The sequence below is a fragment of the Cupressus sempervirens genome, chromosome 5 (assembly GCF_028749045.1).
Source record: "Cupressus sempervirens isolate cs-2001-9-10 chromosome 5, ASM2874904v1, whole genome shotgun sequence".
NCBI lineage: Eukaryota > Viridiplantae > Streptophyta > Pinopsida > Cupressales > Cupressaceae > Cupressus > Cupressus sempervirens.
In genome coordinates, this window is record NC_143122.1 from 129255769 (window position 1) to 129283133 (window position 27365).

Here is a 27365-nt window from a genome sequence, read left to right on the forward strand (position 1 = left end):
ATTCATGCAAGGTCGACCAAACACAAGTAAACAAAATATAACTGAGTTGGCCAAATGGTAAAATGAACTCGGGTTCTTTAGATAGACTTGATGACCTTTTGATACTCGACATCCACTACGTTACTCGACATCATCATGCGCTCGGTAGAGGTAGGGGATCGATTCATACTAGTCATACAACATTTCTTGGAACTCGATAACCATTGGTGACTCGGTAGATATAGTGTCACTCGGTAGAAACTAACTTCTTTGATAACCTCTTGAGCTCGGTTATCACTGAGTGCTTCCTTACTCGATCAACACTGAGTGTTTTCTTACTCGGTCAACACTGAGTGCATCCTCACTCGGTCAACACTGAGTGCTTCCTCACTCGATTAACACTAAGTGCAACTTCACTCGGTTGACACTGTGTCTTTGATGCTCGGTTTGAACTGTGTTGCTAGTGCTCAGTTTGAACTGTGTTGCCAGTGCTCGGTTTGAACTGTGTTGCCAGTGCTTGGTTTGAACTATATTGCCAGTGCTTGGTTTGAACTGTGTTGCTAGTGCTCGGTTTGAACTGTATTGCCAGTGCTCGGTTTGAACTGTAAGATGAGTGTTGTCACTAATGGAAAATAACTTTATGCCAACAGAAACTCCCTAGTTATTTTTTATATTTAGATGTTCTTTCCTCCTCCCTTCCTTTTTGTATTGCAAAAGGTGCAACTAAGGCTTTGAATGCATTTTCAACCTTTGGTGGTTGACTATTGTCAAAGTTGCTAATCTCAAATACAATGAGCTTTCCTACCAAGGCATCAAGAGATACCTCCATCTTGTCTATTGATCTCAACTCTTAAATAGATGACACTCTTAAGGCATATTTGGTATGTAAGGTTTGTAATATCTTACATACACACTCATCTTCTTGTAATATGCCTCTAGATGCTCTGATGGCTTGCATCATTCCCTTACTCGTTTTCCATAGGCTTCAATGTCTTTGCCTTCCTGTATCCTCATGTCATCAAAATTTCCTCTTAGTATTTCAAATTTTGCCTCCATTACATGCTTATTAGCACCATAGCTTATTTTGAGCTTCTCCCACATTTCATATGTTGTTTCTAGGTCTTCAACATCTTTGTACTCATAGTAGGACATGGATCGTTCTAGAGCATCCATTGTGGCTATGTACATTTCTTACTTCTTTAACTAGTTTACACTAAGTTGACCAATAGGTTCAACATATTTGACCTCTACATGGGTCTAGTAAGCATCACCAAAAGTTACTAGATGCCAACATGTCTTTCTACACCATGAGTTGTAGTTTTCCTTAGAATTTGTTTTTGTATCTCTTTTAAACATCTTGATCTTTTCCTTGAGTTGATAGACTCTTTACTTCAGATGACCTAGGATTTGATACCAATTCTTGGTCCAAAAACTAGTCAATACACTAAGAAGTGGGGTGAATCAATATACTCTACTAGTTTTAACTTTTTAGCTTCTAACACACTTCAAACTAGTCTATAATTTTGTGCTTGCTATAACTTAACTAGCCAGGATTTAGTTAAAAAAAGATCATGAACACAAAAATACATAACATAAGATTATCTTGTGGAACCTTACTAGTGTAAAAACCATGATGTGTGAGTCAATCCTGATAAATCTTGTGCTTTCCTGAAGTGCACCCAATGAAGAGATAATCTCTATTAAAATATTATAAAGACACTTTTAGGTGCCACCTAGATAAGGAATTTTGTTAAGACCTATTAGAGTCTTTCTTTGTTAGGAACATCCCAGTTAAAGGACTTATGAACACAATTTAATGTGTCACCTTATTAAGGGATTTAATACAAAAAACCTATTATGGTCCACCTTTAATGGGATTTACTATTATAGAGATTATTAAACAAATGGGAATGATCTAGCAAATTAGCTGCTACACTTAGATAATTAGAAATAGATCCTTCTTCATCTCTTCTAACCCATCTAGAACTATGCTTTAACTTCTCTTGGTAATGCAACTTAAAACACAATCACTTGTGCACTTGTCTCTACTTGCTCTTGTACATGATCACACTTTTGTTGTTCTGGCTCATTGGCTTTTCCTCAACACATTCACTAACTCCTTAGATATGACTTCTCTCTATCATTTTCTTCACACTTTGAGATCAAATTTATCTCAACTGTCTTGCCTCTCCATCTAATCACTCAACAATCTAACCTTTTCTTTTTAACTCTATCTTCTTTTATTATCACTTCTTTCTTGGCTTTCAAACCCTAGTTTATGAATTCATAATTTTTATTCTCATCCATACTTCTAGCTCAACTTCTCATTGTGCTAGTATGACACTCTTGTAAGATCATACAAGAGTCATGCGTGTCTTATATTCTCAATGATTTTATATTCATTGACATGTTAAAAATAAATGCAATGATGAGTTCACTTCTACCCACTTTGTGACATTGTAGTCATAGGTATCCTACTCTATTCTTTCCTTGATGACTCAGCCAAACAATCTTGTATGGTCATCGATCAAACATGTTTCAATTTTTCTTGGAATTCTTCTATACATTCTCCCTTCACTCAAAATAATTTCATCTAAGTGGATTTCCTTTATCATTTATCTACTGGGCTTGTACTTTAGCTTTCTCCAATCACCCTTGTGATATTGAGCCACACATCCTAGGTCAATGTGCCTTACTGGCCATTGCTCCCTACTGGATGTAGTTCCTTCTTGTTCCTTGACATCAATGACAACATCTTGGACATCTAAGTTCACTGATTGGTCTATTGATACATACTTGAGGTTTAAGTTAGTTATTCCAACAAAGTATTTTCTCAATCCAAGCTTGCTAATTAGTTTGATTAACTTAAATTTGATTACATAAAAGAAGAGTGTTTGTTAATATCTTGAGGAGCTGATGAAACTTCTATTAAAGATTATATATAGATTCTAACAACTCAAGTTGATGAAGGAAAGAAAAAACCAAAACTCAAAGGTAAAAGGAAACATATAGACTACTTACAAACACAATATTTTAGATGCAACAACTATGGCCATTCTTTAACAAAGTGTCATAAAAAGCTTAAAATTCAAGCTTATTTCATTGAAGTCGAATCCAAATTTTGATTTAGAGAAATTTGCACTCTAAGGAACTTCAAAATATCCATAAAATTGTGAAATATTGGATTAAGAGAGAGTTCTCTATTCTTTATCATCCTTACCAAACCTATTACAAATAAAAGTGGAACACTTTCAAAGTGAGCTTGACATGGTTGTAATTTCTAAGGTAGCATCTTCGAATATCAAATTATTGTACTATATTTTTATATTTTTATAAACCAAAATTTTATAATTACATGTGTCTTGTGTACATCATGAGAAAGTGACAAATTTCAAATCTTTATAACTTGTATTTGTAGAAGTTATTAGAAGGTGACGATCTTACAATAACTTGAATCATGATATACATTTTTTATAAATGTTGAAACAAATTATAATGAATAATATCTTGAAAACAAACAATTAAATGTTAGATGTCAAATGATGGTCTATAAGTTGTCTATATAAATATATCTTGAGTACTTGGTGAATATCAAGTGTTGATATTATGTAGGCCATTAATCAAAGTATTTAGTGAATACCATGTGTTGGTATTTCAAAAGGACAATACTCATGATATCACATATGATATCAAAATGATTGAAATATTCTTGGTGGAACCCTTAAATTTATCCTAAATTTGGCACCAAAGTTTCATAAAAATGATTTTTTGCTACTTCTCAAGGACAAGTGTTAGAAGTTATATAACAATGAAAATTAGAATTTTGCAAGCACAGTGTGAAGGGTGGTACAAACTATTGAAATTTTACTAGATCACAAAGAACAATTAGGACATGGTCCAAAAAAAAGATTTTTATTTTTATTTTTAGGAGAAGTTTCATATGTGTGATGTGAAGTCATGATTTAGAAAGAGGAATATGATATGGCTTATGAAATAGATAAATTTTTGAACTTCAAAAGCGATGCTGTCAAGATCTCACTATTTGGCAATTTTTGAGGTTTTAGAGCACACAACTAAGGTGTTGTGTGAAATGATGATTCTTTTCCAAATTTTAAGAGGTGTCTAGGGAATGCCTTTGAGTGACAAAAAAGGTTTTAATTACATTAATGATCATCACAATTTTGGATGGGTATCCAAATAAACACGCAAAAAGGAGAAATGATCATTGTTAGGATATCTTGGAAAGTACAAAGCCAATTTTGTAGGTGATAATTGGAAAAGACATAAAAGTTGTACATATGCAAGCCAAACATGTGTGGAATGATGTTGACTAATTTTTGAATTAATGAGTCATTAAATGCTACAATTTTATTAAGGCATTATTTCAAGCTGATTTTGCAAGCAAGATTTCATAGTACATTCTCCAAAAATTTCTCCAAGTTGTAAAATTTCAAGTTACAGGAGTGAGAATGCGGTTGCCAGTACAAGAGCATCCAATGTGATAGGAACCAAAACTAGTCACATAACCAAACCTTTCTCCTGAAGAAGAAGATGACCAATTTGATATTGTCAACATGTACATGACTGTGTGGGATTGACTATGCTAGTTATGTGAGTGACTTCCATGAGCTTGAGTTGGAAGAAGACAAGGCCAAGATTGAGAAAATTTTTGTGGAGAAAGGAGAGAAAATGGGTGATTGTGCTTACCCAAATGACATGTTGGACATGTTTCATGGTCTTCTTCCTTGATGATTATGAAATTTCTCTTTTTGTTACTTGTAAATATTTTGTGAATTGTTCCAATTAGTTTTAATCGAATATTTTAAAAGGGTTTGAAGCTTTTGTTTCACCTCTTCATTTTCTATATGAAAAGGTACTGGAACCCCAAGATAATATATAGAAGAATATAGAAAATAATATAATTAAAAATAAGGGCATAAAACATAATTGTGTAATCTATATAGATTGTGAGAAGATGTTGTAACCAATCACAACTCAATTGTACACCTTTTCAAATTAATGAAATACTCCATTTATCTTCTAAAATTATGCGAATTGATCTTCATTTCTATTTAGAATATTGTTTTCTCAGATTTATTTCCATTGATAAATTGAAATTTGATACACTTTCTTGATAATAAAACATCAGAAGCATTTTTCTTTTTGTTCAATTGATCTTACAAGTTTGAAGTTAAAAATGATTGAACTAGGGTTTTGTGTTAAAGTTCTTTATTTAGTGACTACTTGTATGCGTGCATTGTCTTAGAATGGTTTTGATGATCTTAGAGTTGATACTAATTTAACTTTATTATGCCCAATTGGAAAAAGGAACTACTCTAATTTAATTCATTTAGGTTTATTATTAACTAAAGTTGGTGGAGTTATATATTACACTCGAGTGATTTGCATTCTTAAATTATAAGATACACATTAAGAAATTCTAAGCATTCAAAAGTTTTATTTCTCCTTGAGAATAACTTCCAATCTCAAGAGAATCAATTAAGAAAATATTCATAAGTATAATAAATCAATTTTCATAAGGTATACTCACCTAGGTATTGGATATTACAATTGGAACAATTGTTATGTTATCATTGATGTCAAACCTTATTGGTAAGAAAATATTCTTATCTAATTTAATTGCCATATCTAGATGATGGATGAAGAGGATTTGAGAAGTGATGCTAGTGTCAACCAAGTGCTAATATGTGCCAATAAAATGTAGTGTTGACCAAGCATCAGTATATGTGTTGAATATAAAGTTAGTAGAGATTGAGTTAACCCAGTGATGTGTGAGTGTTAGAACATAATGTTGGTAAAAGGAAAACATTTTAACAATTTATGATAAATCATGATTTCTAGTTGATAAAGTTGATTTTTTGGAATATGTGAAGCATGTTGAAGATAAGGATGGATGACCTAGAATATTTAAATCAAGGGGAACCATGTTTGTGCATTTCTATGCAAGGATTTAAGGAGAATTTTCTAGAAAAGGAGAGGATGAATAAGAAGGTAGACAAATTCATTGTATGTGTTAATCTAATCATAACCCTAAGATTGATAGTGGTGTTTAAGTAGATTAAGATCAAAATTACCTATTTAAGGAGGTATAAGGGTTACTATATTAAGGTTGGATGATTTGTTGATGCTATTGATTGGAAAAATTAAGTAGAAGGCTGAGAAGAGTTGAGAAGAGGTGAAGAGTGACTTCTTGAAGGGTTGCTAGGTGAACTTGAGAATGAGATGACAATGAAGGCTAGTTCGTAGATCAATACTTGAGCCAAAGTGTGATATCTATTTGTAAAGTAAGATATGTTTACCAGATCAAAACCTATAGTTACTTTCTAACCATTGTATTAGTATTGAAATACTTTAATCAAGGTTAACCTAATGGTCATATGTAAATCCTTATGTTTACTAGATCAAAATCTAATGTTACTTTCTAGCCATTGTATTAGTATTAAAATCCTTTAATCAAGGTTAACCTAATGGTCATATGTAAATCCTTTAATCAAGGTGGCATTCTAATGGAATATTCTAAATTCCTCTAACAAAGCTACTTCTAATAGGGTGATTAAATCCTTTATTAAGGTCACATTCAACATTGTGTTTTGTAACCTTTAATACGGCTGGATACTAACAACTCATTTTAGAAGAGTGAAAATATTGGTGACATGTTGCTGATGATTTTTCCCAAATTGGGTTTCCATGTTAATCATAGTGTCAAAATTTAGTGGATGTTATTTGTGATGATTTATTGTTATTGTTTACATTTTGCAAGTCTATTATATTTAGGACAATGGATTGCTAGTTTATGTTACTGCAAGTTTACTATAGAGGCTGAGCTAATGGATGTTTAGATCTAAAGTAGCTTAAGTGTTTGTTTGTTCAATTCATACATTTGGACCTTAGATAACTAATTCACCCCCTCTCATTTATTCTAAATTTTATAAAAATTGTTCTCAAGAAATTGGTACTTGTGGAGAAAATTTTAAAGGTACTTGAATATAAAGTTCATGATGTTCAAAAAGGAGGTGCCAAGGTTGAACAAAGAAGATTTCCCTACATGGAAAAGTTTAATGAGGTTACATCTAGAATGAATTGGTGATGGTGCAATACATTTTGTGGACAATGCACATGTGGAGATAACAACAATTCCTTTGATAGCTCAACGGTTAAAAGATAAGCAAGAACACAACCAAGCTATGTTGGAGATTGCATCAGCCCTAAGATATGTCAAGTTTGATAACATAAAAGATTGCAAGATTATCAAGGAAATGTGGGATAAATTAAATACCATCTATGGAGGAGACAAGAATATATTAAGAGAAAAATCAAAGACCTTAAGAGGTAATTTTGATGAAATGAGAATGGTAGAAGGTGAGAATATAGTCAAGTATTATTAGAGAATCAAAGAAGTTGTAAATGCTATAATAGTTGCTAATGGAATGACCGATCATGAAACTATAATCAACAAGGTATTAAGAACTATACTTCCTATTTATGCTATTAGGGTTTTTGTTGTGCCTACCCTAGTTTGCATTTTTTCTTTCATAACTAAACTCTTTAGGCCAGTTTTATACTTGATGACTAGTAGAATTATTGTGAGACTATCAGATATTGTTTTTACATTCAGTTTATTATATGATGAGATTAATTGGTACTCTATACTTCATGTATGCATGATGATTATTACAATATTTTCAATTATTGATGATGATTAGTTAGATGGTTTATTTACCTTGTGTTTTCTTATGGATACTTAACCCATACTACATGTGTATGGTGTGCGTGTTTGTTTTATTTATGTATGGCATTTATGATGTGGTTAAGGAAGGGAGTCATAGTCACTTGCTAGTTCAGATCTACATGATGCACCACTTCCTGCCATTGCCTATTTAGCTTAGAATATTATGTTTGTACATGCATGGATTTTATGTAGGTTGCAGGTATTGAGTATCAACTTCCCTAAATTGCTAGGATGAGCATACTCTATCACATTATCTCGATGGTAAGAGAGGGGAGATAAATTCTCAAGTCCAAATCCTAAACCTTTAGGCCATTTGTCCTAATTGAGAATTAGGACAAGTATCTGAGTTGAGTACCCACCAAATGTGTTGAATGATGTTAATTTGTGATTATAACCCTTTGAGTTTGATTTTGTATTTGTTTTTCTTTGATGGGTTTTTGTATTTTGTTTTATGAGTCTTTGGTGAATTTTTTATTAATTAAGTCTAATTAAAAGATAAAATTAATGATTTAATTTAATGAAAAATTATTATGATATTTTAATATTTAATTAGTTGAGAAATTAATTAAATAAAAAGAATTAAATTTGAAGATAAAAGTTATAAGTATAAATTTAGAACGTGATAATATTTATTTAATTTAATAATAATATATTTAGAGTTCATTTTTAAATAAATACTAATTATTATTATTATTTTAGTAAATAAATATTTTATCAATTAAGTTTCAAAAATAAATTAAAGAGTGAAAAGATATTAAATTATTAAAAGTTTTAAGTTCACATTATATATGCATGAGTTTAAGACTTAATTAATTAATTAATAGAGAAGTCAAGTGAAAATTAAATAAAGTTATTTAATAATTTATTTAATGTGCATGGAAAAGATAAAGAAAAGATTAATAAAAGTTAATAAAGAGTTAAAGTCTGGTGAGCGAGGAGTCCTCTGGGGTGAATGCACAATTAGTGCCCCGATTTAAGGAGAGAACTCATTATCACCAATTGAAGGGTTCATTTTTAGGGAAGACGAATTTGGATGTGAATTTTGGAAGTGAATTTGGAAGCGAATTTTGGAAGGGAAATTTTGGGTGAATTGTTAGAGAGTTCTTGGATAGAAGTGAATTCTCTCACAAATCTTCTAGGCATTGCGATTTTAGCATCAGAACCAGGTAGGTTCTTGAGTTTTGTTCACCCGATTAGAATTATGTTATTTAGATAATACTGTCTTCTTTGTGATTGTTGGAATCAATTCTCTAGATTTTGTTGCATGAATCTTTTGCTCTCTTGTTCTAAATCTATGATATTCATATTGTATCTCATATGTATAATATGATTGAAAGAAAAATAATTCAATTTGGAACCTCATCCATAGGTAAAAGAAAATTAGAATTATATTCAAGAAGGGTTTGAATAATATGAGATTTTTATATTGAAAATTTTATTGGTTCATTATATTTTTCCTGTCAGAATACATACAGGTGGGATTTATGTCAAATAAAAATATTAAAAAATAAAGTATTTAATCATACATGTAGGGGGGATTCGGATTTATTTAATTTATAACAAAAATCTTTTTAAAAAATAATATATATAATTTATTATAACTTGGGGAATCATTTAAAAAAAAAAAAAATTTAATAAAAAAAATAAAAAAAATAAAAAACATGGGGAGGGGTTTGACCCACCCCCCCACTTACCTTTTTGGTTGGTGGCTTTTATGCATGCCTATACTATGATAATCGTAGTGTACTGCGATGGGTAGACCAGCTGCATGGTTGAATTCGTAAGCCAACGACCTATTAACATAGGATATGTTTTAAGTTTAAAAAAAATTATTATTATTTTTATAATTATAACAACTGTTAATAAGTTTTGTTTATTAATTTTATTATTATTATAATTAATAATATTTATTAACCAGTTTTAATATTATTATTAATTATTATTAATAATATTATAATAAGATTTCAGTATTACTTCATTATTATTTAATAATAATAAATATTAATATGTTTTATTATTGTTATTAATTTAAACATCAATGCAATTAAATTTAGTTAATTTTTAATTAATGAAGTTATTGATAATTTTAGTAATTATTAAGGGTAGGTAATTATTGAGGTATTAATATAGTTTTGTATTTAAAAAATTAATAATTAACTTAATTAAATTTAGTTTAATTAAGGTTAATTTAATAAAGAATGTTATAAAATGAAGTTTGTAATTTATTTAGTTATTGTTATCGAATTGGGGTATTTGTGCAAATCATTTAAAATAAATTGGGTTAATGGTAAGGCTTGATTGTGAAACTTATTGCTTGGAAACATATATGAAAATGGGAAAACTTAAACCTTAACTATTTAACTCAACTGCATGTTTCAAATCAAACTGAACTGTGACACTATTATGTTTTCTACATACTGTCTATGCTATGGAGTTTTTGGGTTTTGTCCTAGCTTTGACTAGTCCTAAGATGTGACCAGAGGCTTGGGACATCTGTGGATTGTGATGATATGATGTTTTGATTTCAATCTTGATTAATTTTACTTAATCATGGTAATGTGATGGTATGCTCTATGATATGTTTGTATTTATTGTTCATTATTACTTTCTAGTGATCTTGTGTGACATTGAGGGGAATGCATGAGATATTCAACTTAACCATTTTTGAGTTCTTGATCAGTTATATTTGGGTTGCTTTCCAATCGCCTTGATGGGATGAAAGTGTTTTCTTTGATCTTAGTGATGTCATGTTGTGACATGTTTGACTTAACCATTTTGAGTCGTTGATTAGTATTACTGGGATACTTTCTAGTTGCTTGTTGAGAACAGATGGGTATTGTGATTTATCTTGGTATGTTTTCCTGTTGCTCGTTGAGATCTGATGGATATTGTGATTTATCTTTGATGCTTTCCAGTTGCTCGCAGAGAACTGGTGTGATTATTGTGGATTATCTTTTGATGCTTTCTAGTTGCATTTATAGGGCTGAGGTGATATTTATATGATTGTGGATTTGTGCTTTTATGAGCTTATGCTAGGTTATCTACTTGTAGTGTTGGGAAGTGGCTTGCAATGGGGGTTGGGGCCCTAAGTGGCTTCCAAGGTAACTCATTGTAAGTTGTTTAATAAATGATAACATTACATTAAATGGAAATTAAAATGAACCTAATAAGAGTCTTGTATGTTCTTACCCATTCCTCGAGTGCTAGTACAGACTAGGATGGGAGTAGAGAGAATGCTTGGTTGTGACCTTGCATTCTGTAGTATACCTTGTTAGTACAAGAGGATACTAGTGGCCATAGTGGGATCACTAGGGACCTGAGAGTCCTAAGGGACTACTCAGGTAACTCAAAGCATGATTCATGTGATGACACTGTGTGCTAGAAAATGTGACCTACAAGAAGAATGGGTTAACAAACAAACACTAGTTTAAAACCTTCAAAATGCATCAATCCTTCATCAAAATGCAAGGAATAAATATCAACTAATGCTTGCTTGGGTTTTGCAACCCTAAGAAACCAACAAATCCAACCTTCCAGCCACCTCTATAGCTCAACAAAGGCACCCATGAGAGGCCTTGTTGGTGTGTTAAGATGGGGGTATGTTTGTGTGCTCTCCCGAACACAAAAATGATGAAATCTCTTGAGTGAGTGAGTGCAATTGTGTATGTAAGTAAGATATGAATCTAGACTACATGAGATGAAGAATACCTCAAGAAATGGCTATTGAGAGAGCCATTCTTGAAGGCATTCAAGGATGAAGATGATATGTAATGAAAGAACTAACTAGATATGCACATTATGATAAAAATGCACGCTAAAAATGAAGCTACAAATACATGTAGGAACTAGATTAACAATGCATGATGTAAACTAAATTAGCTACCAAATTGTTAGTATGATCCTAGAAATCTCTATGCAAATCAAGCTACAAATGCAAAACCCTAAGTGTGAAAACTCAAAACTCAAAATAGCATGATAACAATGCAATAATGAGAGATGAAAAATGCTTGAGACAAGCCCTCTATTTATAGGTTTGAGGGGGGGCTTGGTGAGGTGGCATCCAAGTAGGTGCTACATAAGGTGACATGCAAGCCATGCAAATGGTCAAGAATTCAAAGTTTGCTCACACGTGTGAGCAAACTTGAGAAGAAGAGTGGGAGACAAGAGTGTGTAGGCATGCCATCTCACACATGTGTGAGCACACTCTTAGGCTAATGAGGGAGATTAGGGAGATGATTAGGAATGATTAAGTGAGATTAGGGAAGGAATAGGCTTATAGGCTAGGCTTAAGACTAAATTAAATGAAATTTAATTTAATCATGGGTTTAAAAGAATTAATAGGATGTGAGGATTTTAAATAAATAAAATTTATTTAAAAAGGGGGGAGACATGGAGGATCACGTTTTAAATTAATTTAACACATTAGAGCTAGGAGTATTTAAATTAAATTTAAATACTTAGAAGAATGAACTTATTTAATTAATTAATATAATTAAATAAGTAGAAGAATGTGAGCAATGTAATTAATTAATCAATAACTAATTAAAATCTCACGGGTAATATTAATAAATTAATATAGTCTTGAGGGATGATTTTAAGTGTCTACAGACACTTTCCCACTTACATAGTAGGTTTCCTACGAGTCTTTGTGTGCCTCTAGGAATTAGATGTCAATCTATCTTAAAACCTTTGAGTTAGATTGCTTTTAGGATTTCATGGACTTAGAGAGTACATGTGTTATGTGATTTGATATCTTGTTTGGAACTTGAGACTATCTCGTCAGCATGGTGGGAGTGGGCCATATAGGTTCCAAATAGTTGGGTGGTAGTGCTTTTTACTCTTACCATTGAGATCCGTCTATAGTCATTGTGGCTGGAGCTTTCTTGTCTGCATATCCTTTCATTCTATCTTGTATCATTGATGTTTGGTCATATATTATGTTGGATGTTATTTATTGATGCATTTCCTTATATTTATGATTACCATGTGATAGGTGATGTTATCTACTAGTAGGATCATCTTATGCTTTATTCTTGCATGTTAGATTTCCGTATGCATATGTTGTAGCATGTTTTAGTAGTGACATCCCTATTAAAATAGTATCAATGACCTATTTGATGGCTTGGGATGTTATGCATGGGGGATGGCTAGGGCCTACAATGGTCTTATGATGTTATTGATGGTTGGGAGGAATTACACACTTAGATGTGTTTTATGATGGATAGTTGTACTTCATGGTAGATGTTTATATCTTTTATGATGGATGGATGTATCATGTATGGTGGATGGTTTCATTTATTTTATTGTACTTGTATCATGGAATTTAGGAGGATGTTGTAATTATATTTATTCATATGTACATTCTTTTAAGCCTTTCATACCCTGTGACATGTAGAGTCGATGATTGAGTATTCTGAATTAATTTGCTAAGAGGCATTCGAAAAAAATGTATATTATGGACATTGGACTTTTAATTATTCTTTCATATGGATGTGGTATTTGTTACACTTAGTATCAATTAGACTTAAATGTAATTAAAAGTCATGGTATCCTTAAGAAATGTAACCTATTATGTATGTTTTTAGTTGATTTTATGTTATTGCTTTTGCTACTTTGTGTTTGATGTGAATGATTTAACTATCTTGTTTTCAAAAAATTTTTTTTTGGAAAAATTATTAAAACTTTAGGTTAATTCTTTTGGATCCCTTTACGAGGTGTTACAATATATGCAATACAAGAATTGAGATGTACTCTAGGTAATGACCTAACTCTAGAAGGTGTGATTGGTAGACCTACTACTTTTGAAATGTCAAATTTTAGTAATTTCACTCCTACCACTATTGAATTTTCTTTTAAATCACAATTGGTTCTTAGCAAGAAATGGAAATGAAAATATGTGAAAAGTGATAGTACACTTTTGATGATGAACTTGGTGAGCTTGAAGCATTGATGGGTAGAATACTTCCAAGAGGTAAAAGGAAATACATAGGTTATCTTTCTATTTTTTTTTTTATGTAACAAAGTTGGTTACATTGTTGCAAGATGTCTTGATAGAGAAGACAAAGATGAAAAGAGGAAATCAAGTATAAAGGAAGAAGAGATGACTGAGATAGTATGACAAAAAAGACTACAAAGAAAAAGGTAAGAAATATTTTTACATTGGTGAAGAAGAAATTGATAATGAATCTGAAAGTAATTGTTGAAGAAGTTGTCTATGTTTCTATGAAAGAAGATTATGATGAAGATGAGAAAACTACATTAATCTCATATGTGAACAAAAGTGATAGATGGATAATGGATAGTGATTTTTCAAAGCATATGACTAGTGATAAACGTAAATTTGAAACTATTGGACCATACAAGAGTAGTTGCATTAAGTTTGGTAATGATGTACTATGTTTTGTGAAAGGTAAATGATCAATACAACTGACTGATAAGATTAAGTGTGAAAATTCTTATTGGTTCAAGGCATTAACTATAACATGTTGAATGTTTAACAATTGAACAAATCCGGATACAAAATCATATTCCATCACAGAAAGGACAAGATATTTGATGATGGTGGTGAACTAATTAGAAGTGATTATGAAACACAAGGTAACTTATTCTATCTAGATGTACCTGATGAGACATGTTTTTTTGCACAATATGAGGATACATGGCTATGATACAAGAGGTTATGTCATGTAAATTTTGACAATTTGGTTAGCAATAGTAAGATGAAAATTGTAAGAGGTTTGCCAAAAATAAAGAAACCATATAATGCTATGTGTAAGAAATGCAAATTGGGAAAAATGAGAATTGTAGTTTCAAGAGAAAGACATATTTATCAAATGATATTTTTGAATTGGTTCATATTCACCATTGTGCATTTATTGGTGTTCAAATATAGTGCGGAGTCAAATATTTCATTCTATTTCTTATGACTATTCTAGAATGATGACTGTGATTTTTCTTAAAGAAAAATATGATTCTTTTTAGTTCTTTGAGTGGTATTTGGCCAGAGTTGAAAAGGAGACACAAAAGAGTTTGAAGTTCTTGAGAACTAATAGAGGTGGATACTTCATTTTCAATGAATTCAACATATTCTACAATGATGGAGGAATCAAAAGGAAGATGTCAACACCTAGGACCCATCCTCAGAATGAAATAGAAGAAAGGAGAAATAGATCAATCATGGAATGTGCTAGCAAATTGATAATGGAGAAGAGTGTATCATAGAAATATTGGAGAGAAGTTGTAAGTATAATATTTATACTTTGAATAGAGTGCAAGTTAGGAAAGGTAAAAACATTACACCTTTTGAATTATAGTATGAATATGCACCTAATGTGAAGTATTTTAAAGTTTTTAAAAGAAAATTCTATATACTAAAGGAATAGAAATGGAAAACTTGATGCTAAAAGTGATGAAGGCATATTCCTAGGTTATTCAACTAAGAGAAAACCTTGTAAGTTCTTAAACTCTAACTAACAAACTTGTGGAAAGTCGAATCTAAAAGTTGATGAATATGTAGAAAAGAGTGAAGTTGAATAGAACCTAAAGACTATACTACATTCATATATGTAAATGAAGGTTCTTCTTGCACCCCACCCAAAAAAGAGAATAAAGCCACAAATCAATAGCAAATGGGAATTCTAAGTTGTAATAGACAATTTTTGAGCAGTATATTGTGGGTGTTGAGAAAGAAAAAAATAATGTCAAAGTACATACAGAAGGAGAAAAACATTAGGAAGACAATGTCAAGCAAAAAAACATGAACCTAAACTTGAACTATAAAGAAAAGATGAGCTTGAAATCATTTTTGAAGATGAACCTATAGTAGAAGAAAGAAGGAAAGAACATGTACTAGAAAAATATGTGTGGAGACATCATGCACCTGAGAAAATAATTGGAGATAAATAATTTGATGTTATGATAAGGAAAATATTTATAAGTGATACATGTTTACTTTGTGAGTTTGAGCCCAAATCAATAAAATATTTTTTGGAGAATAAGGAATGGATTCAAGCAATCAATGAAGAAATTGAGTTGATAGAGAAGAACAAAACATGGACACTGGTATCTAAACTTAAAGAAAAAAGTGTTATTAGAACAAAGGGAGTATTCAAGAATAGGATAAATGAAAAAGGTGAAGTGAAAGAAACATGGCTAGATTGGTATGCAAAGGATATGCACAAGAAGAAGGAGTCGACCATGGGGAAACATTTACACCTATTGCAAAATTGGAAGGAGTTAGAATGCTACTTGAATGTTCTATTAATGAAGGATTTAAGGTACACCAAATGGATGTCAAATCTACATTTCTTAATGGAATACTAGTAGAAGAAGTCTACATAGAGAAGCCAAAAGGATTTGTTTAGCCTAGCAAGAAGAATATGCTATACAAGTTGCACAATGCTCTATATGGTTTGAAACAAGCCCCTAGAGAATGGTATGAAAGACTACATAATTATTTGGTAAAAAATGGTTTTTCTACAACTAATGATAACAATAATTTATACATAAATATTGGTAATTACAATGAGGTATTTTTATCTTGAATCTTTTTTGATGATATCATATTTGGAGGCAAGGAAGAATTATGCAAATCATTTGCATATGGTATGAAGAAGGAATTTCAAATGTTTATGTTTGGTGAAATCAAATTGTTTTTTGGTTTACAAGTATATCAAATGAAGCAAAGTATCTTCATTACTTAATCTAAATACATCAATGAGATATTCAAAACTTTTAGAATAGAAGATTCAAGACTAGTTAGTACACTTATGACCATTAGACATAAGTGATCTAATAATGACAATTCTACTAATGTGAAATAGACATTGTATAGTCAATAATTAGAAAAATACAATATATTGTTGACATCAGACCTAATATTGCATTAGTAGTTGGGATAGTTGCAATATTTTTCCATAATTTTAAAAGATAATTACAGGATGAAAGTTAAAAGGAAACTAAGATATCTATAAGGAACAAAAGACTATGGATTGTAGGAAAAGAAGAATGATATGTTTTAACTAAAGGTGTTCAGTAATTCAAATTGGGCAGGAAATGTTGATGACAAAAAGAGTATAAGTGGAGAAGCATTCTTTCTAGGAAAGAGACTAGTTTCGTGGACAAGCAAGAAGAAAAACTACATTTCTCAATCAATAGACAAAGCTGAGTATGTGGTAAAAATAATGAAATTTTCAAATATCACATGGATGAAGAAATTGTTGCAAGGTATGAAGGAAGAGATCACTAATCCAGTTGTTATCTCTTGTGATAACACTAGTGCTATAAACATAACAAAGAATCCTATAATGTACACAAAGACCAAGCATATTGCTATCAAGTATCATTAATTGAGAGAGCTAGTTCAAGACTAAGAAGTTAGATTGGATTATGTGAATACTAAGGAAGAAATAGTTAATGTATTCATTAAAGCTTTATCTAAGGATGCTCATTAATATCTAAGAGGTAAATTAGGAGTGATTCCCCTCGACAAGGCTACTTAAGCTGTAGTGGTCCTCTGCATCAAATGTATTGATCAAAATATCTTACAAGTTAATGTAGATAGTCCTACTTTAGGATTTGCCTAAGATAGTAGGGGAGGAAGAAGGATAAAATCATGTTATTAGTCATACATAGATGACAGATGATGAATACAATACTAACATGAAGATATCTATATGAAAAGATGTATGATATAGATGAAGTATCTTTGGCATTATTGTCAAAGTGGGAGAAGGTGTAATTAAGTTACCTATGCAGTAATTTGTAAGAGGGAGAGATTGAATAAGCAATAAGGATTTCATATAACTAAAGTTATTATCAGCAATATAGAAGAAGATGATTAGTTTCATGATCTAATATGATAGAGGGAGCTTATGAGTTGCATATCAAAGCTACATAGATGAGAATTGGAATGAAACTAAAAGAAAGAGACACTTGGACATACAGATGAGAATTAGAATGAAATTAAGGATATTGATGAAGATTTGGTACTATACATAGAGGGAGTTTTCTTGATGCAGTACATGTTTTGGATTGCATGGTAAATGGAGGTGTTTTCCATCAATGCCAAAGAGGGATATTGTTAGAAACTACAATTGGAATAATTTTTATATTGTCATTAATGTCAACCCTTATTAGTAAGATGATTTTGTATGTGATTTAAGTTCCATATCTAGATGATTGATGAAGAAGATTTGAGAAGTTGGTCATAACAAAATAACCTAGAGGAAAAGTTGAGTTATGAGAAGAAGCTACAAATGGGTACTTGATTAGTTAGACATTGACAACATAAAGTAATTGTTTGATCATGCTACAAGTGAAGAAGATAGTTGTGCTATAGCCTTGAATAAGTGATCAAAGATTGACCAAATGCATAGGCTTGACCAAGAAATAGAGAAGAAGATTAAGGAGCTTTCATTATATGCCAAGTGATGCTGGCATCGATCGAGTGCCAATATGTTCCAAGAAAAAGTAGTGTTGACCAAGCATCAATAGTGACTGAGTGCCAATATGTTCTGAGGAAAAGCTAGTGGTGACTAAGTAACCTAGTAATTACTAAGTGTTACTTGAGGGACAACATTTTACTAGTTTAAGAGAAATTGTGATTTCCAGCTAACAGAGTTGATTTATTGGTTATGTAAAGCATGTTGAAGATAAGGATGAATGACTTGGAACACTTAAATCAAGGGAAACCAAGTTTGTGTATTTATATGAAAGGATTCAAGGATAGGTTTCTAGAAAAGGAGAGGATGAAAGAGAAGGTGGAAAAAGTCATTGTATGTTTTGAATGTGATCTTAACCCTAAGATCTATAGGGGTGTTTAAGTGATAAAAGATCAAAAATACCTATTTCAGGAGGACTAAGGGCTAACCTAACAAGGTTGGAGTAGTTTTTGATGCTATTGATTGGAAAACTTAAGAAAAATGTTGAGAAGAGTTGAGAAGAGGTGAAGAGTAATTGCTTGAAGGGTTGCCAAGTGAATCAAAGAATGAGATGACAATGAAGGCCAGTTAGTGGATCAACATTTGAGCCAAAGTTTGAGCTATATTTGAGGTTTGTTTACTAAATCAAAAAATACTATCAAATTCTAACCATTTTATTAGTATTGAAATCCTTTAATAAAGATTGACATAATAGTCATACGTAATTCCTTTAATCAAAGTAACATTCTAATAGAATGTTATAAAGTTCTCTAACAAGGTGACTCCTAATAGGGTGATTAAACCCTTTAACTACAATGTCACATTTAATAGTGTGTTTTTTAACCTTTAATATGGTTAGCTCCTAATAGAGCTCCTTCAGAAGAGTGAAAAAATTGGTGAAATGTTACTACTAGTTTTTCCCAAATTGGGTTTCCACATTAAATCCTAGTGTCAAACTTGTGTGGATATTATTTTTAATAATTTACTATTAATGTTTACATTGTACAAGTTTGTTATATTTAGGATAGTAGACTACTAGTTTATGTTACTTGAAGTTTACTATAGAGGATGAGCTAATGAATGTTTAGATTTGAAGTAGTTTAATTGTGTGTTTGTTCAATTGGTACACCTGGACCTTGGATAATTGATTCACCTCCCCTCCTAGTTATTATAAATATTATAACACTAGATTGTTAGAGCTTGAAGTGAAGAGGATTTGATATTTAAGAATCTATCCTAAACATTGGAGACATGATCAAAATAAGGTAAATGAATGTGACAATAATAGAAACTACAACGAGGTGAATAGAAATGCAAAAAAAAATAGGAATAATTCTCAGAACAATAAAAAAAGGTAGTAAACAATTAGAGCGAAAAAAAATTCAATTGGATATAGCAGAAGGATCCAAAACTCCTATGGCAATTGAAAGATTTAGGTTGTTGGAAGTCTATTGGGAAAATTAGATATTGAGAGGGGGGTAGGGATGAATCATGATCTATCAAAATTTTAACCTTATCAAATTTGATAACTTCACCTTAAAACCCTTATTTTAAAAATATTAGAAATCACATAAACATTTACTAAAATGATGTAATAGATCCAACTACTAATTACATCCATAAACATGGAAGTAAATGATTAACACAACAAAAATATTTGGTAACCTAGAAACCTTCCAAGGTGAAGATAAAACTGGATTGGGGATTACACCCATAAATCTTCACTACACAAAAATGATGTTCACCTATTATAGCTACAAGTTTAACCACTTTTGATGATCTACCATTTACAAGGACTTCCCTATTAAGAGCTTACATAACTTATTTAGTCTACCTTGTTTAAAGGATTTAAACTTATAACTAAGTAACCACTCTATTAGGAGATTTACAAAGGTCTGTTAGGATCACTTTATTAAGAGATTTACCTTAAAACACTTGCCAGAATGTATCATACTTTATCCTTTAGTTTTCACTTAATATGTTGATTACTGATCTCCCCTTTCCAATCTTTCATCTAATCTCCAATATGATATAGCACTGTTCTTCTCTTCACTTCTCTACTTGGTCACTCGATCTGATTCTCCTTCAAGCTTAGCTTTAAGCATCCATACACACATCATAAATAGGGTTTAGATCCTCCTTTTATAACAAAATGGAGAAGGTTCTAAATCAAGATCAATGATTCATATTTCTCCCTTTTTTACTTAAACTTTCTATTTTTTTGATTAGTTAATCACCTTGCATAGGAATTAATGATCCATAAAAATTTAGGATCATCTCCTTAAATTATTCCTCAATAATTAAAACATGCATTAAGTTGGCAAAAAATCATTTACCTCAGTATTTGTATAATTCCAAAAAAATATATCAAAACTATCTTTCTCAGCTCATGAACACTCTAACACTTAGTCATAACTAATCTTCATGTTATTCCATGACTTCTATATGCTCGATGATTACTATATGATTCAACATGAACTAACTCTATATAGCTCAAATTATATTTTTTTCTATCTTGCTCAACATGTCTAGGCTTGTATCTCACTCAATGTCTATAGGAGTACTCAATGACCATAGACTTGCTTGTTGCTTGGCTGTAATTGAAATACAAACAATTCATAGATACATAACTTGGCTTTAGTAGGATGGATTAGTCATAGTGATGAATAACCAACTCTACCATATGAATGACTAAGTGTTTAGCACTAATAGACAACACACCTTAGGGATCAATAACCTCCCCCTTTGACATTAGTGGAAAAAAAACTTTGTCATAATTCAACATTACATTCAAAACTAAAAATAATACTCCCCCTTAGACTATGACTTAGTCTTTAGAACACTTCAAAATATACAACAAATATACATGACTTCTAACATACTTTGACTTAAAAATGGGTATCTATTACAAAATTTTCAATATATTACAAAATCATACCTTTGATCATATGCATTTACCCCTAGCCTTTGTCATTCATGGTTGTTGGAGTAAAGGGGTCAAAACATACTTGTCCAAAAATGATTCATGAATCTATATAACCATTGCAAGTGCATTTTCCCAACTTGATCTAACAGATTCCAAAACTATAATCTTTATTTCTAGCTAAGTAACTAGGATGACTAAGTTTGTACTAAAGAGATGTGAATCTATTTTTTCTATCTCCTTTGCTAATGACAACTCTCTCTTCATAACCTGTAAGAAATGTATCAACATTAATTGAATGGAAATGAGTTTTTCTCTCATTCTCCCATTTGTAGCTTGTAATTCAACCAATCTCCCTTGAGTGAAAAATCAATCTATTATAATGAATAAAATTTGAACTTGTATCCATGTTCAAATAATGTCCTGTAGACTTTAGATCTAATTGTAACTTCTCAATCTAATTTTGAATATATTTTACAAACTATAGTACATCACATAATGTTTTATACAAAGTTTTAATGTTTGTACTACTCATTCTACATTATTTTCAAGGTTAGAAAGTTCAACTTTCCTAATGGAAATTTTAGTTGACACTTTTCCAAAAAATATTCTCAAACTTCTCCTTGGACAATTGCAATAACTTCTTATTTGCATCGACATTATCATTATTTATCTTTTCTACAATATCAACTAATTATTCCATTAGTGGGATTTTCTCATCAACATATATGATATCATATGCATCAACGAAGATATCCTTTACCTCATGAAGTACTTGTTTTTGTTGATGCTCCCTTTTTAATTCTTTCTATCTAGTCTTCATGGCCAATAGGTCTTGAAATATTTGTATATGATCATATGTCAAGTTATCAATGTAAAATTTAGGAATCACTATAACTTTGTCTAAGTTATTGGATTCCCAAGTGATTTTGCATTCTTATTTAATAATTTCTTCTTTGGGGTGTTGCTACTCAACAATGCTAGCTGTAGTGAGTGTGACAAGACATCTACAATTGGTCTCTTTGGATCTTGTGCTCCACTAGTATTAATTCTTGCTAAAGTTGAATCCTTTTGAGTTTTAGTAACCTACCATGTAGGTGGAACACTTATATGAGCTATAGTTTGTGTAGGAGGTTCTACACTCAGTCTTGTCTCTTCCTCAATTTTCTTCTTCTCCTGACCTTGTTCCTTGGTACTTGTATCTCTAGGTGCCTCTATCTCCTTTATTCCCTTGGAAATAGGTCCTAAGATTGGTGTTCTTCCTTTACTTGTAGTAGATTTGTCTACTTGAACATTTTACACATCAGGATGACCTTCTGTGGTCAAATATGCCTTAGTAGGCTCTCCATCTCTTTTCACTTCAATTATTGATACACTCTATTCCTCAACATATATGACTAGTGTATTTTGTTGCAATTGTACATTGTAATCAATTGTAATAATAGGTGTTTCTATAATTGCCACAATTACCTATTGATCCCCACCTTTCTCTCCAATCTTTAGATATTCCATGATTTGAACAATAATTGGATTATAGGTATCCATTAGAGTGTCTTTAATGGATTTAGGAGCTTTCTCCTCCTCTTGCATGACAAACACTAAATTTTTTGTCTCTTTGAAAACTATAGTCACATTGGGAAAAGTCATGACAGGGGTTTCATCCTCAATGATGATTGTCTCTATCTGGTTTTTCTTATCTTGATCCATTTTCTCCATGGTTTCCACTAATTTTTACACATCATTATACAAGTCTTCTATGTTATCCAACTCAAATTTCTCATCTTCCTTTTCCTCCTATTCAACTAGTGTTAGCATTAGCTCAAAGACTTTCTTCCATACAATCTTTCTCTCCTAAACAATATCTTTAATTCTATTTCTCAAAATTTTACAAGACCTTTTCTTGGGTACAAATTTCTTAGGAAAATATCTCAAAGCTATAAAGTTTTTCCTAAATTAGGCATAGTTTGGGCTAAACTAGTTTCCTTTATTTTTCTTTCTATACTTAATGCCCATTACCACTTACAATCAATTTTATTATACAATTCCTCAGAAAATTCCTTACCTAGTTCTATAGGTGTATATTTCAAATTTACTATCATATCCAAAAGTTTATACTCTGCTCTTTCTTTATCTCCTCTATCTAAAGTATCATGCTTTATACATTTAAATCTTGTCAACCTTGTAGAACCTCTAATATTCTCACATACCTTTTCAATATCTTGAAGAGCTTTCCAAACTTACTTAGATCATGTGATTCAATCCTCTTATCTTCATCCTCCTCCTTGTCATCAAGTTTAACAAAATATTTCCTCCTCTACCTCTTCTTCTAATCTTTCTTGGTCTCCTTGGCCTCAAATGACATCATTTTCCCCTTTTTTGGCCTTGTTATTTTCATTGTTCCTTTCTTTGGTTTGGAAACTATAGAGGTTGTTGGCTTGGATCCTTGTCTAGTCACTTTCCTTTATGGTGTAACCACTTTCTTTAGACTCCTTTTGAGATCTACAATCACAATATTTTTTCCTTTTGGTCCTTGAGGATGGACAACCATAAGTCACCTTCCCCTAGATTCTTCTTCTTCTTTGTCATCATCATCATCACTATCTTGATCTTCCTCTTTGCTTTCAATTCTTTACAGAGGGGAATCTCCAAGTTTAACTTCTAGATATTGGATCATTTTATTTCTTGTCTTATCCATCTTTGGAACCTTTGTTTGCATCAACATCTTAATCTTTATAATCTCATATGTGCTAAATGGCTTGATATTCTTGTTAATTTCTTCTGCCAATAATATTGTAATAGTTGTAGACACTTCATCAAAATTAACCTCATATTGCATTTTCCTAAGCCATGCCACTCTTGATATAACTACTTAGGCATAGGTGTAGTTGGTATCCACCATGAAGCATATGTGATCATAATATTGATCAAGCAAAAACTTAGGTATTCTCATACTATTCTTCATTTTACTTTTGAAGTCTTCAAAATACCCATCCAAAAACTATTTCAAAATTTTCACCTAATTGTTCAATATAACCATTGATCTTCTCAATTACAAGTCTATCCTTATCCAAAACTATATATCAAATTGTAGGAAAGGAGTTTTTTACAGAAAATAATATACATAGTATGAGTGAGCCAAATTTTCATGATGTCTTGTTTTCATTCTTGATGGCTCCTAGGTTTTCTGCTAGCTAAATTAGTTGCAACTTAGCCAAGTTGTAGCTATGGTCCTTCTTGACTATGTTGTATCTAAAATCTATAGCTATACAAGGTACACTATTCATTCAGCTTAACTAATATAACTTATGTGCAATCATTTGGAATGCAAAATTAATGATTAGATCATCAATTATATTAATGGGAATTCCTCAGCCATTCTATTTCACCTTAGTAAGCTCTTCAATTGTGTTCTTTGCCTAGTAATGAATAGTTTTTACTCGGTCGAGATTAGGTTGACCAGTTACTTGATGTATGATCAATTTAGTAATCTTGACTAGACCATTCTCTAGCCAAACTTCATATCATGTAACCTACTCAAAATAATTTTAATCTACTCCACGTTGAAAACCTTTGAAAATGATAGGGTACGAGTTAGCCATTTCTTGACAACTACTCTATTATCCTCCTTCAACACTCAATTCTTGCATAGCTTATCATATGTGTTCCTCAGCTCAAAATTTCCAATTTTTCCAATCTTTCACATGTAACATGATAGTACATTGTGCACCATAATGATACACTATGGAATTAATGAAATAGCTCTAGATGAGTCTCTAGTCATCATGATCTCAAGATAGGCCTTGAATTTTGGAAGAGGGCATGCATCATTATACAAAATCTTAGCATTGTTGTCCTTTGATGCCTCCTTTCTACTTCTAGACATAGATTATGCCATTGCAAACTAGGGATTTTAACTTGAAATGATTTCACAAAATAATCAAACTCAGTTTAAAGATACTTTACAGACTTACTCAATTTCACCAATGGCATGCACTAGATCTCTACAAAGTTTGCACAAATCACTCTAGAATTGCCTTGATATCACTTTGAGGGTTCTAAATCACTAGGTGAATGAGAAAATGAGTTCAAAATTGACCAAATACCTTGAAATAGTCAAAATAGGCTCTCATTTAATGAACCTTAGTTTTAGTAGATAGATTCAAAATGCATGAACACTATCTTGGATCACACAAGACAATTCGACATTCATATTACTAGCTTAGTTAACACACCAACTTAGTCATAATTGCATTCCTATTCTTAGTCTCATCTCTCTCAAACATATTAGCTTGGTTAATATAGGATCTTAGTCCACATTGTGACTCAGTCACAAAAGTAATTGAAATTAATGCTCAACATCAACTATGCTTTAACTTAGTATATGTTCTTTTTACTTGGTTCATACTTCAGAACTATCTTAATCCATCTCATCTTATGTAGATATGGACTTCACTAAATATCATATTAGAAATTTATGTATGATACACCATTTAAAATACAGTTCCACACATACCTTCTTTGTTTATTTTTTGGTAGTGTGATAACCTAATCCATTGGATTGGGTGATCTCATCTTCACTAGTTGAACTAATTCTTGCCTCTTCCTTCTTCTTCTAGGTTTGATTCATCTAACTTCTTGTCTTTTCTACATCAACCATTCCTTTTCCTTTGTTTTCTTCATTACTTGGTGCTAGTGTTTGGGTCCTACAATTTTTCCTCAATTATACAATCTTATGACAACTATAACAAACTATATTTCCATTCATCCAACTCTTAGATTTACCTTTTAAATTTGTCTTGATAAAATTTTCTACAATATAATCATATTCAGCACATAAATGACAATGATACCATGTATTGTGATCCCAATTGTATGAGTTACCTTTCTTAGGTGCATTTCCTTTATTTCTGGCTTCCTAGTTAGGTTTTTCCTTTGATTTTCATTCTTGAGCTTTATGTCCATACTTTTGACAATTGTAGAAATATCCTTCAAATCTAGTTGCAACTAGTGTATTTCTAACTTTTGATCTACACTCATGTGCTTGATATCCTTTCTTCTTACAATTAAAACAATATCCATTGAATTTTGTCTTAGGGTTTTTGTTACCAATCTTTCTTCTTAAAACCTTTTTTTTTGTGACATGGTTTTCCATAATGATAACATGTAGGTTTTCTATTCTTTTTCTTTGCATTCCTCTATTCTCCACGCTTTGATGATTCTCCTTCCTCAATAGATGAAAGGTACTTGACATAGCCTAGTACATATGTGTCATGGGTTCTTCTCTATGATCTCATAAGCTCTTCATAGTGTCTTACAACTTCTTTGGGTTTATTCAACATTTCAATAAATTCCTTTTCAAATGTCAACTCATTCCTTAGATGCTCATTCTTAGATTTTAGATTTTCAATTTCCACATCTTTCTTATTACGTTCTTGATTTTCACTTGGCAATTAATTGAGCATATCAAATTGTTTGTGTGTAAGTTTATGCACATCACATATTCTTTCATCAAGTCTTATATCTATTTTCCTTTTGTCTTCATCAATCATTGTCTTTTCTTCCTCATGTTTCTTTTTCTAATTGGTCACTTCACATAGTCCTACTTATTATATTTCATGCTCTCTCTCTTTAGTCCTCTTATCTCATCATTCAATGTGTTCTTCTTCTCCAAAAAATATGTTGTTGTTGCATCCTTCACTAGAATTTCCATCATCAAGTACTCCTTAAGTACCTTCTTCTTTCTATTGTGTATTATTCTAGAGATTTGTCATCTCCTTCCTTCTCTTTAAGGATTTATTCAATTCCTCTCTTTCCACTTCAATTTGTTGCAATGCAAGTTGTATATCAAGAATTTGATTTTCAATGATCTTTCCCAACTTACAAGAATCCATCTCCAAGATCTTTAATCTCAAGTGGTTAGCCTTTTGTTAAGAGAACAATACTCTAACACCAATTATTAGAAGTCTATTGGGAATGTTAAATATTGAGAGGGGGGGGGGGGGGGGGGGGGGGGTGGTGTTGTTGAATTGAGATCTATCAAACTTTTAACCTTATCAAATCTGATAACTTCACCTTAAAACCCTTATCTCAATAATATCATAAATCACATAAACATTTAGAGAAATGATGTATTAGATCTAAAAATTGATCACAAGCATAAATATGAAAGTAAATGATCAACACATAACACAAAGATTTGGTAACCTAGAAACCCTCCATGGTGAAGGTAAAACTAGGGTGGGCATGACACCCATATGTCTTCACTACTGCAACAATAAAGTTTTCCTGTTAG